The following is an 11,337-nucleotide window of genomic DNA, read 5'->3' as shown; positions in this document are numbered from 1 at the left end:
ATTCACTATGTAACTCCTTACCATCCAAAGAGCTCAATTGTAGAAAGAATCCATAGGGAGACGAATCGGTTGTTTAAATTATTATGTAACGAAGAACATACTTCTTGGGAGAGATACATACCTCAAATTGTCATTTTGTTAAATTATTCTGTGTGTAGTAGTTTAGGTGTCAGCCCTGCTAGTCTTCATTTAAATGTAAAAGCAAATTATTCTGTGTTGAAGCATTTTGGCATTGTAACAAACGAAAGCTATGATGAAAGTGAACCTGTAAATTGGGAAAATAAACTGATAATGGCTGACTATCGCAGAGGTGAAAAAGTTAGAAACAGAAACGAGAAATACAATGCATCCCAAGAAAGAAAATATAAAATAAAAGAAAATGATTTTGTATTTTTGTTGCAATCACATTTAAGCTCAGCAGTAGTCAAAAAGATTCGCAAGTTTTTCATGCTTTACAAAGGTCCCCTGTTTTGTAAAAATAAAATTTCAGATAAAGTCTTTGAACTTGTAGATCCTTTAACTGGAGAACCTTGTGGCGTACATTCTATTGATCGTATGAGAGTGTAGAGACCCACTCAGAAAACTAGGAACATCTGGTTAAAATTAGCTAAGAAACATATACATGAAAAAGAATTTGATTCTGTAAAAGAAAATAGTGAAAAAACTGATTCTTGTGAACCGGAAACTTTAGTGAATGTGAATTCTTTGAATGTATCGAAAGTTAGTTTGTCTGTTTTCAACAAGAGCGAAAGTAATAAGTTCAATGTTCAGTTGATGTTGAAAGAGCTATTAAAATGTGACACGTATTTGCAATATTTAAATGATAAGCTAGATTGTCGGTATCGCACTCTCATGTTAGCTTTAAATCATTTGCTGAAACCTAAGCTAAACAGACGTGACGTGTAAAAAGAAAAGGTCACGACATGATTGTTTTCTAAATGCTAATAAGTATGAAACTGTTGTTCATGAGTATTCATATATAAAAGAAATATGAGTTAAAAACTCTCGTTTACATGAATTATTGTATTGTCTTGTTGACGCTTTGCGATAAGTTATCAAGACTAACTGTAAGATCTTAAACCACCAATTGTACGAGGTGAGTTGTTTAGCATTCATGTATTATTACAAATGTAAACGATGATAAGCTCTGATTTTATCAGAGTGAGAGTAAGTTTTTGTGTGTCAGTGGAATACTGTAACACGAGTATTGAATTATGAATGGCAACTCCCCCCTCCATTTATTTTTAACCTTTGGGTTCATTTTTGTATCTTGTTTTATATTCCTACCTCACTAGAAGGTCTTGTAGCCATTCCAAAGGGGTGGGATGAAGTTATAAATGTATAATGGGGAAGGGAGACTTAAAAATTTAAGTGGATAGGCGCTTATTAGCGTAAAAGTGTGGCAGACTTACTTCTATCCGGCCTCACTCTTATTGTAACAGTACAAAAGAGTGGTAAAAATTTTATTTCATGTAGTTGTTATGTTTAAATGATGCGTAATCCTTGTATTTGTGAATAACAATTTTGTTTTCGTAACTTCTTTGTTAGAATAGCGTGAGAAGTGCAAGTATGCTTCGTCATTTATGCAATTTAAGTATAATATGTGTAGAATAAGTTTATTCATTTCCTTTTGTGGAGTATTGGAATATATTAGTTAAATAATATTTGTTTTATCTATTTGTTGAAAAGTTGAGTAATTCCTAATGATTATTTGTTATGTTCTATAGTTTTTGCATAATATCGTAAAGCAAGTAATGTGAATATTTTACCTCTAAATAATGCCACGATTTCGTATAATGTTTGTGTTATTTTTAATAATAAGAGCGCATATAGCAATATTGTAATTCAAATATTAAAGGTATATCATGAGAATTATTTATATATCAATTGTGAGTCATGCACGTATAAATGTTTAATTTAGTGACAGTGCCGAATGTAAAAAAAAGACTTTACATATAAAAGCCCCATAAACTTTTATGTAAGCGTATAAATGCCCCACGCATTCGTCGTTTTACTACGTTAAATGAAACTTTTTCATCTGATGAAGTGTCACTCGACGAAAGTTCTTATAAAATTCCTAGTGAACTAGTGTTCATCTTGACTTTGGAACAGTGATGATTATTGAAGTGAAACTACAGTCAGGGTTCTTGAACGTTTACCATTATTCAATGGTGCACGTACATTCCTTTCAACCGCCAATGTAACCGTACCAAAATTTTGGTTCAAATATTTTTCGTATAAACGTAAATTCTGCGTTAGTGCATTATGTGACGTTCATCTGAATTTGTACACTTTGTGTGGTATATGTTTCTCATTGATCGTGCTGCCGCCTGGTGGTGCTAAAAGACAGGGTAGAAGAAGAGGAAAAGGAAAGAAATGAGAGGCAATAGTTAGTTTTTCGATGTAAGCGTGTGTGTACATAGAATGACTCGACAAAAATTCTAGAACAAAGTCGAGCCTAGAACCCAATATACTTTGAAAATATATAGGTATATTATACTTTTTTAAGAAACTTCGATATTCGTAAAACCATGTAAACAATCGGTAAAAATAGTGTTGTTGATGTGGATGTTTTGGTGATTTTTACGTAAGTCGTTGTCAAAGTAAATCAGCCCCAAGTAATATTATATAACGACGAGGGGGCGTGATCGAGATTACAAGTGAAACAAAGGACTTGGCAAATGGCACTTGAAGGTAATGGACTCATGATTACCGACTAAAGTAAAAATGTCTGAATAACATTTTTTCTCCAACAGTAGCTACAACATAATGCTGTTATTACGTCAGCCAGGAAAGACTGTGACATAAACTCTTAAAATTGGAAGAAAGGACAATCTCTACAAGAAGATTATTCCGTATTCGTAGTGTGACTACCAAAATGTGATTACAGTAACAGGCGCCACGACGAATTAGAACTGTTCTTGTAAACGATTTCAAAACGTTTCTACGAACTTGCTACGTAATTGGGGCAATATATCCCAAATAATCAATGTGATACAGGTATGTTTAATTATTGAATAAATGGCACTCTAATGTTTAGATTTGTTTGTTTTCTCTTTTTCTAGATCGCATGACGAAGTAAGATTATGGTTGTTATGTCACTTGTAAGTAATCTATGAAAGTGGGTGATGTTCTCATCTATTTTTCATAACACGCCTTAGGTCTTCGCCCAGGTGGTTCCGTCCGAATCTGGACCATTACGGTGGGGTGTTTCGTGCCTTCCTTGAACGATTGTCGTGGTGACGAATTTTCTGAGCCCACGAATAAAATAGCGCAAAGCTATATTATTTGAGGGCGAAGAGTAGAGAGTTCTCCACGGTGGCCGGTTAAGGATGGTGTGTACCGCGCAGCGCTATGCTGTACCGTAATAGATGGTAGTAGTTGAAATAAGGGTGAAAACATACAGCCACGTGAAAAGAAATTTAAGCACCTACAGATACTAAGAAAGCAAGAAAGATAATCATGATACCGCTTCGACATGATCTATTCCAGTAGTAGCTACGGAAAACTTAGAACTCACAATTCCAAAGACCAAAACTATTTCTCGTACTACAAGGAACTCTACTATACACTAGAATAGATTTTAATGTAAAACGTGAGATCAGTGAGTCATTCCAGATCATAATCTAACAAGAGATTGTGTGAGACCAACCTGGCACCACGTGGTCGTAAGGAGATATTGTATGTGAGATCAACGTAGCCTCACGCGGCACTTAACCTGTTAATTAAGGTTTTATATAGAATTTCACATCGCCAGATTAAACGAACCCTTACATTCAGCACCTTCTGAATAAAGAAAGGGAATTTCGAGTATTATGGAGATGTCACCTTATCCACTTATGTTAAGAATTATCGAAAACGCTGTATCATATTGTCTATTACTTTTAATGAAGAGTTAATGTGTCACGTTTTATCTTTCTACCTACACAAACTAAATGAAATACTCAAATTTTATCAGAAAGTGTGAACCCATCTTTATCCCTTATAATAGGTATTTCGAAACACCTTTAAGAACTCTTCAGTAGGTATTTCAAAAAATCAGTTTTTATATGTTGTCAACTTGAAAAGTGGACGTATCTGTTTAACCTTCACATTTCTGTCTGTAGTAACAAAGCCTGGAAGATTACGAATATGTCATTTCCACTCTTTTATATGATCCTATAAAGAAATAAAGAATATATTTTCACATAAAATGTCCTTAAAAATATACAGCATTTTGGCAAAAAGAAACTCTTTAGCCCTCTTAAAATATGTTTTCTCTTCTCACAATATCATTTAGTAAATTGTCGGGTTTGAAGTGTTTTGTAGTGCAGTTTTTATTTTCTTCTTTCCCTCCAATTCCATTTTATTCATTCCATCATCATTTAGTTTTATTTACTATCCATTGCACTTGGCCTTCACGATAATATCTCATAGCGTTATGCTTAAAATTTATTGTTTTTATTTTGTTTTCCTTTCTCTTTTCTAAACTTAATGAAGGCGTTCTTATATTGCTTCGATAAATTGGAACTTTTGTGAATAGCGTACGCTCTCAATATTTAAAAAGTAAAGAAAAACTTATTTAATCACGGACATTAACTGATAAAACATAGGTTTATACAATATATTCAATGTTCAGAATGTTCAAAGTAAAAACTTTTTTTGCAAACTCTTTAATATTTTATTCAGTTTTTAACATATTGTTAAACTACGTGCAATAATTTTGTACAATATAAAATATTAGAATTTTTTCTTGTCTATCCAAGTTCTTCTCCTGTGAAGATTATATTTAGTATCCTCCGATCGCAATCCAATGTTCAAAAGCCATTTAACATAATATATGTGTATAGTCAGTTAACCCCAGAACCATGGGAATCCTACAAGAAAATGGATATGATTAGACCATTAGTAACATAAAGCATTTATAATAATAGTAAATGAAAAATATAAAATTAAATATTTTATGAGTACTAGAGATTAATAATTAATTAGGTTTTAATGTTGATATGAGATGTCCAAGATACTAAGAGAAAATGCAACTTAGTCTAGTTTCCTGAAAATCAGCACCGTGCCGTGGGGGGTGAGAGGAGCTACTGTCCCGGGCGTCGAAGTAAGGAGCACAAAATTCGGAAGGAAAAAGAAAAGAAGAAAAAACAAGGAAAATTACTTGGAAAAATACTAGTATGTACTTAAATCCTCTTCCTTTTTCAGGAAATGGCCCTACAATATTACTCATGTTAGGGAAATGCATGTGCACATTTATAAAATGAAAGAAAAAAAGTAATAGAAAGTGCCCAAAATCAAGACAAAAGCAGGGTTTATTTTTGAAAACCTTAAACTTCGTGCCAACCGTGGTGGCGCTCCGCGGTTGGTCTGTCTCATACTCTCGCCCCGGGCGCTGATTTCTCACGGCACGGCACTAATCATAAATGTATTCTCAACGGTCAAAATAATTGCCAAGTTATGTTAAAGGAACTATACTATGTAATTGAAAGAGAAACGACCTCTACAACAAACATACACATAGCTACAAGGACGTGCTGCCAGAGAACACTTGGTATTACTTCCTAACACCTCAAATGTAATATCCGAGCCTTTAGATTTCACGAAATTGTTGTTGAGATTGCCTATACTATCCGGAATCCCTCTTACGATTTTAATATCGGTCCAGGAATAATATTATTTATCTGACAGTTTGCCTATTATGATCAAAATATAATGAAGGCAATTTGTCACATATGAGTTTACACAGACAACGTTTAATGTAAGCAAATCTACCTTTAAATCTATTATTAATTCATGTAGAGTAATGTTCAAATCAAGTAACATACAAGCAATTACGACTGGGTAGCTATAGTAAGTACTCACCCCACATCATGTTAGCTGTCTGCATATTTTCTCCTCTCTGTTGTTGCAAAGGAATTCTCTGAGGATATGGTATAGGTATGGGCCTGGGAATAGCCAAAGCAACACACACGATAAGGGCAAGGAAAACGAAGACCTAAAAATAACAAGAATTAGTAGTGTTATTTGATATTGCCATTCCAAGTTGCAAGACTTGACATTGTCTTCAAAAATATTCAGTAAACTTAGCGATGAATAACTCATTAAAATTGTCTACAGGTATGACAGATAATTATTAACATTGTAAGTAATTAGAATTATATTTTTTGAAATTGCGTTCTGCGTTTGAATTAAGCGTTGTTAATCTGAAATTTCCTAAGTACATTTGACTCAAAAATTGTTTCTATACCATAATCTGCTTTTGTAGTTTTCAGAAAGTCAACAGTTACGGAAATTTTAAATTAACTTTCTCTGCAATCAATATTACTCGTGTTGAGAAATTTCCTCAACAATGTGTGTGTGTGTGTGTTTTATAAGTGTTACGTTATAAAAAAACATAAAGAGAACGTAAGTTAGTCTCCGTAATACATATGAATTGAGTTTGATTGGATGAAAAATTGGATGAAATTGAACACTTCGAGTAAACTATAGAAATGTTAGTCAGTTTCTAGAGTTTATACGCTGTGAGGTAATACATTTTGAAGGCGCGAAGATGAAAACGGTAAGGTTTTGGTTGTGTGCACTGTAATAACTAACTTTATATAAAAAGTCAATTTCACTGGAGTATTTAAGTCGTTATCAACAAAATAAGAACTTTTCAAACCTGGGACGGCATCGTGTAGCTAATTAAGTGTTTTCCATGCAATATGGTCTTCAGCTAAAGTACGTAATACCTCATTCTTAGATTGTGTTGCACTTTGTTCAACATTGTTTCTCATCACCCTTCACATAATAAAGGACCAATTAACATAGTGAACTAAAGAATGAACTTTCTTTTCTTTCATTATCTTCAATAAAATAATCTTCTTAATTACTATTACTTCTGTTTTCTAGTTAATTTGCTCTTACGGTAAGACTTAGTCAATTTCTACATCCTTTTCCATACCCACAGTCATTTTCATTACGAAATTTTTATAAGCAATATATTCTCCAATTGGGATTTTTTTTGGTCTTTAATCTTCATTTTCACGAAAAGTAAGATTATCTCTGACTAAAAACACATTTGTATTATTTTAGTTGGTTACAAACGAACCTCTTGAATTGATTAGGTAGCAGATAATTACATTACGTGGCTTCGTTATTAAGTATATTGAACAAACGCAAGTTGTACTTGGATAATGTAATATTTGATAAATCCAATTCCAAAAGTTCTCCTTCCATTTTTTGGAATGTTTTCTTTTTATTCCATTTTACGATTTGATAATACTTAATTGCAGATAATTTATCCTGTTTAATGTATTCAGGTATTTTATTTTACATTTTCTGAAACTTATGTATCTTATTTTCAAGTGTAGGAGTTTTTGTTTAAAAAAAAAACGATTTTGTAAATGTTTTGTAAGGTGACAAGGGGTACTTTGAAATTGGTCAACTCAACTTTGATATATTTTCATGCATATACTGTATGTGAATAAATCTGATTTCAGAATATTAGATGTATATTGAGAAAGAAAAACAATCTTACCTTTGCGAACATGTTTGTTTCTAGAATTGTTTCCTTCTTAGAGAAGACACAATTTATGATTTAAATTTCAAGATCAGCCATTTTTATACAGTGATTTACCCTTGAAAGGTTCACACTTGGTATACTGCTTATGATTCATATATTAATTTATCTGTTAACTTTAACAGAGTAAGAGCTTATTAGATACGTTCGAATAAATACGAATTATAGTTCATTGTTTATGCATTAACAACAATTAATTTTAATTGTTTTCTCCTTTTATCACGTAATGACAGTCATTATAGAAGCTGGTTTGAAATTAATTATGCTTATAATACTAAGCATTGCAGAAGCTAATAAAGACTCTGTTTTCAACTCAGTTTTTCCATCGCCTTACTCATCACCCACTTTAATTAGTCCAGAAGTATTAGACAAGATAGAAAGCAATACTTCGAAAAATACAAGACCTTTATTTTGACGTCCTCAACGAATCGTAAAAAATGTCCTTCATTTGAGCAGCTAGTAGTTTTTTTCTTTTTAATGGGAAGGGTGACGAATTCCAGTGTTTTTGCGATTATCTCGAAACTTATCATCTTTTTTCGAAGAAAATTGTTATGAGGAAAACTGTAGTTTATAAAATGGCTCTTACACTTTTCTGGAAGAATCAATCGTATCAAAGACACGACACAGACAAATTATGTCAGAACAGAAATAGGGAGAAGCTTTTAACTTGAGATTACAACATTCTGGTATTACGGTACAGCTTCGCGCAGCCCGGTACGCACCATCTTTAGAAGGTTACCGTAGAGAACTCACAGCTCTTCACTTCCAAATAATATAGCTTTGCACTATATTACTTGCAGGTTCAGAAGGCTCGTCCCCTCGACAATAGTCTAATAGTCCAGGAAGGCACGGTTCACTTTACCGTAATGGTCCAGATTCGGACGGAATCACCTGAGAGGAGACCTAAGGCGTGATAAAGAAAATACGTGAGAGCATCACCCACTTTCACAGATCGATCACAAGTAATTCAACAATCACGTTTTTACCTTGTCATGCAGCCTGAAAAAGGAACAAACAAAACTAAATACTTTCAGTACCATTTATTATGAATAATCGAACGTATCTGTAACATAGTTTAGATTACAATTTACTTGCCCCAATTTCGTAGTTGGTTTGTAGATATGCTTTGAAATCTTTCACAAGAACAGTCTTAGTCCATGAAGGCGCACTATCGTTTGTGATCACAAACATGAAGTCTTCCCATTATGAATCTGATGAATCTTCTTGCAATAATAGTCCATTATATCAATTTTAAGAATTTACTGAACTGGCTTCCCTGGTGAACGTGATGACTACATTATACCGTGAGTTAGGCTGAAGAAATTGGCTTATTAAATAATCCTTCATGTTAATCGGTGTTTAGCCGTCCATTCTGTTAAGGTACACCTTACCAAGTCCTTTGTTCAACTCTCCATCTTGTTCACAATCCCCTCTTGTTATAAAATACTTCACAGGGCAGATTTAGTTTAGTAAAAGCTTACGAAACATCCATAATAACACTCATATCTGCATAAATATATATACAGATTATTTATGGAATTTTGAAAACAGTTCTAGTTTTTCTAAAATATAGCGTAATTCAAATCCTTTTAAAAAGAATCTGGCGTTGAGATAATAATATGTTCAGCAAAACTTGCTGAATCATCTTTTACACACACACTTACATCAACTTTTGTTTACGCGTATGCCGTTCTCTTAACTTTCTTCTTCCTTTTCTTCTACTATTTTTCTTTTAGTATCACCAGGCGGCAGCACGATCAACGGAAAGCATACATCATACGAATTGTACGAATTCAAATGAACGTCACAAAATACACTAACGCAGAAGTTGCGTTGAAGCAAACCAAAATATATCAAGCACAAGTTTGGAGCAGTTACACTGGGAAAATGACCATCGAAGGAAAAAATAATTGAAATAAAAAAAAGTTAATATTTTGGAGCGAGGAACTTCACCTGTGATAAAATTAACCCACTCTCACACTCTCGGGAATGAGATAGAAGACTACTTTACAACGAGATATTTTGTATCGGTTGATAATTACTTGTATTTTTGGGCAGAAAGTGCTTTTAAACAAGCACTATACCGGATATAATGTTACTTAAAAATAACAAAAGGAGAATGTTTTAATATATATGTAAGAAATATACATTATTGTATAGTTGGTTGCTATGTAGTTGTTTATGGATACATAATTAACAGGTATGATTGCAAGACAGTCTGTGTGAATATACGTTAAAAGAGAATCAACGAATAAATTATCTAACACTTATCACGGACTTGTGATTTCAGTATAAGAGGTGATAATACTAGTGAATATATTTATGGAAGATATTTTAAGGTGTAAACGATTACTGCCACTAGAGATATACTTATATTATTAGCCGAACCAGGGTTGATGACTACCTTTGGTGAGTCGTTGTAAAAGTTTTGGTTTACCTCACCCGGGATCTCTTGTAAATTCATATCCCGAAGTCTAAAGTAAGGGTGAATTTACCTCAGCAAGAAAGTTCATGAATACGAACTCAACTATTCTCAGAAGTGGCAGAGTAATCACAAGAACAATTATGATCGGTGAGATAGTAGAGAATGAAACTGTTGACAGTGTTAACAACGAGCAAAATATTGCTCCCGTTACACCCGAAATGTTGACATTAGAAGACAAAATTTTAATGGCATTACAGCGACAGGAACAAAGCCGAAAAGACGATTTAGAAGCCATGAAGCAAAATTTGGCTCAGATGTCCAACGAATTACAACGGACAGTACAGCAGAAGTCCGAGGGATCCAGTAGACAATATGAGGAATTGAGTAGACGATTGGAGCGCATAGATCAAAAGTCAGAAGAATTGAGTAAAGGATTAGAGCAAATAGACCAAAAATCAGAAGAGACGAAACAATCTGTTATCCAGGCGGTGAGAGACATCACGTTACAGTTTGATGAAAAGTTAAAAAGATTATCAGAAGATTGCCAGGATAATTACAACCATGTAATCCAAGAAGTCAATTGTGTAAAAAAGGATTTGGAAGTAATAGAATCTTCTGTTCGTCAGCAAAAGATCCAGGTCACAGATAATTCTAACCAAATACGTGCGAATACTCAATTGATATCTACCTTACAAGAGGAAATTAGGACGTTACAGATTAAGGACAACGCATATCACAACAACATGGTTAATGATCGTTTGGAGTTCCCTTGTTCACAAGAGATGACCTCGTATTCACCCGCAGCAGATCAACGTGGACCTTACGTTATCTCTTCTTCAAGTAATCCATCCGATGAGGACATTATTTTGGAAAGAATTCATCCAAGGAATACAGATGGGCGGAAAAGAGATGGTGGAACCACACGTAACGCAGTAGGTAGAAATTGTCACTCAACACGAACACAAAATGGTGAAAGGAAGGTAAAGTTAAGTGTAAAAATGAGCGAAATACGTGCTATGAGTAAGTTTAGTGGTAAATGTAATGAAAATGCTACTTCTTTCCTAGAAAAATTTCAGGATGAGTGCAATATAATGTGTATAGATAAATCGCAATATATGAAACTAATCCCTCACTTATTACTCCCACCATGTTCTTTATGGTTTAAAGCAGTACGGGATCATGTCAATACATATGAGGAATTCAAAGCCGCGCTGATTGCAAACTACGAAAACGACTTTTTACTTGCAAACAGAGATGTCACGATTAGAAACCAACCTTTTAATCCTCGTTTGCACAAATCTGTTGTTGATTTTGTTGTAAATACGTATAACGAATTAAAAGTCGTAAATCCACTGCAATCGGAATC

At 33.7% G+C, this 11,337-nt stretch overlaps 1 long non-coding RNA gene across 1 annotated transcript; it reads right to left on the bottom strand.

The window, feature by feature from the left end:
* Positions 1-4,645: 4,645 nt before the first annotated feature.
* Positions 4,646-7,539, bottom strand: LOC145691664 (uncharacterized). The gene is made up of 3 exons (XR_014132475.1): positions 7,505-7,539; positions 5,848-5,980; positions 4,646-4,856 (listed from the first exon to the last, which is right to left on the bottom strand). It is a non-coding gene; the product is annotated as an uncharacterized LOC145691664 (long non-coding RNA).
* Positions 7,540-11,337: the final 3,798 nt, after the last annotated feature.

This window comes from Thermobia domestica, chromosome 8 (genome assembly GCF_964235325.1).
Source record: "Thermobia domestica chromosome 8, izTheDome1.hap1.1, whole genome shotgun sequence".
Lineage (NCBI taxonomy): Eukaryota > Metazoa > Arthropoda > Insecta > Zygentoma > Lepismatidae > Thermobia > Thermobia domestica.
The sequence above is the reverse complement of the archived record's forward strand: the minus strand, read 5'-3'. Positions and strand labels throughout refer to the sequence as shown.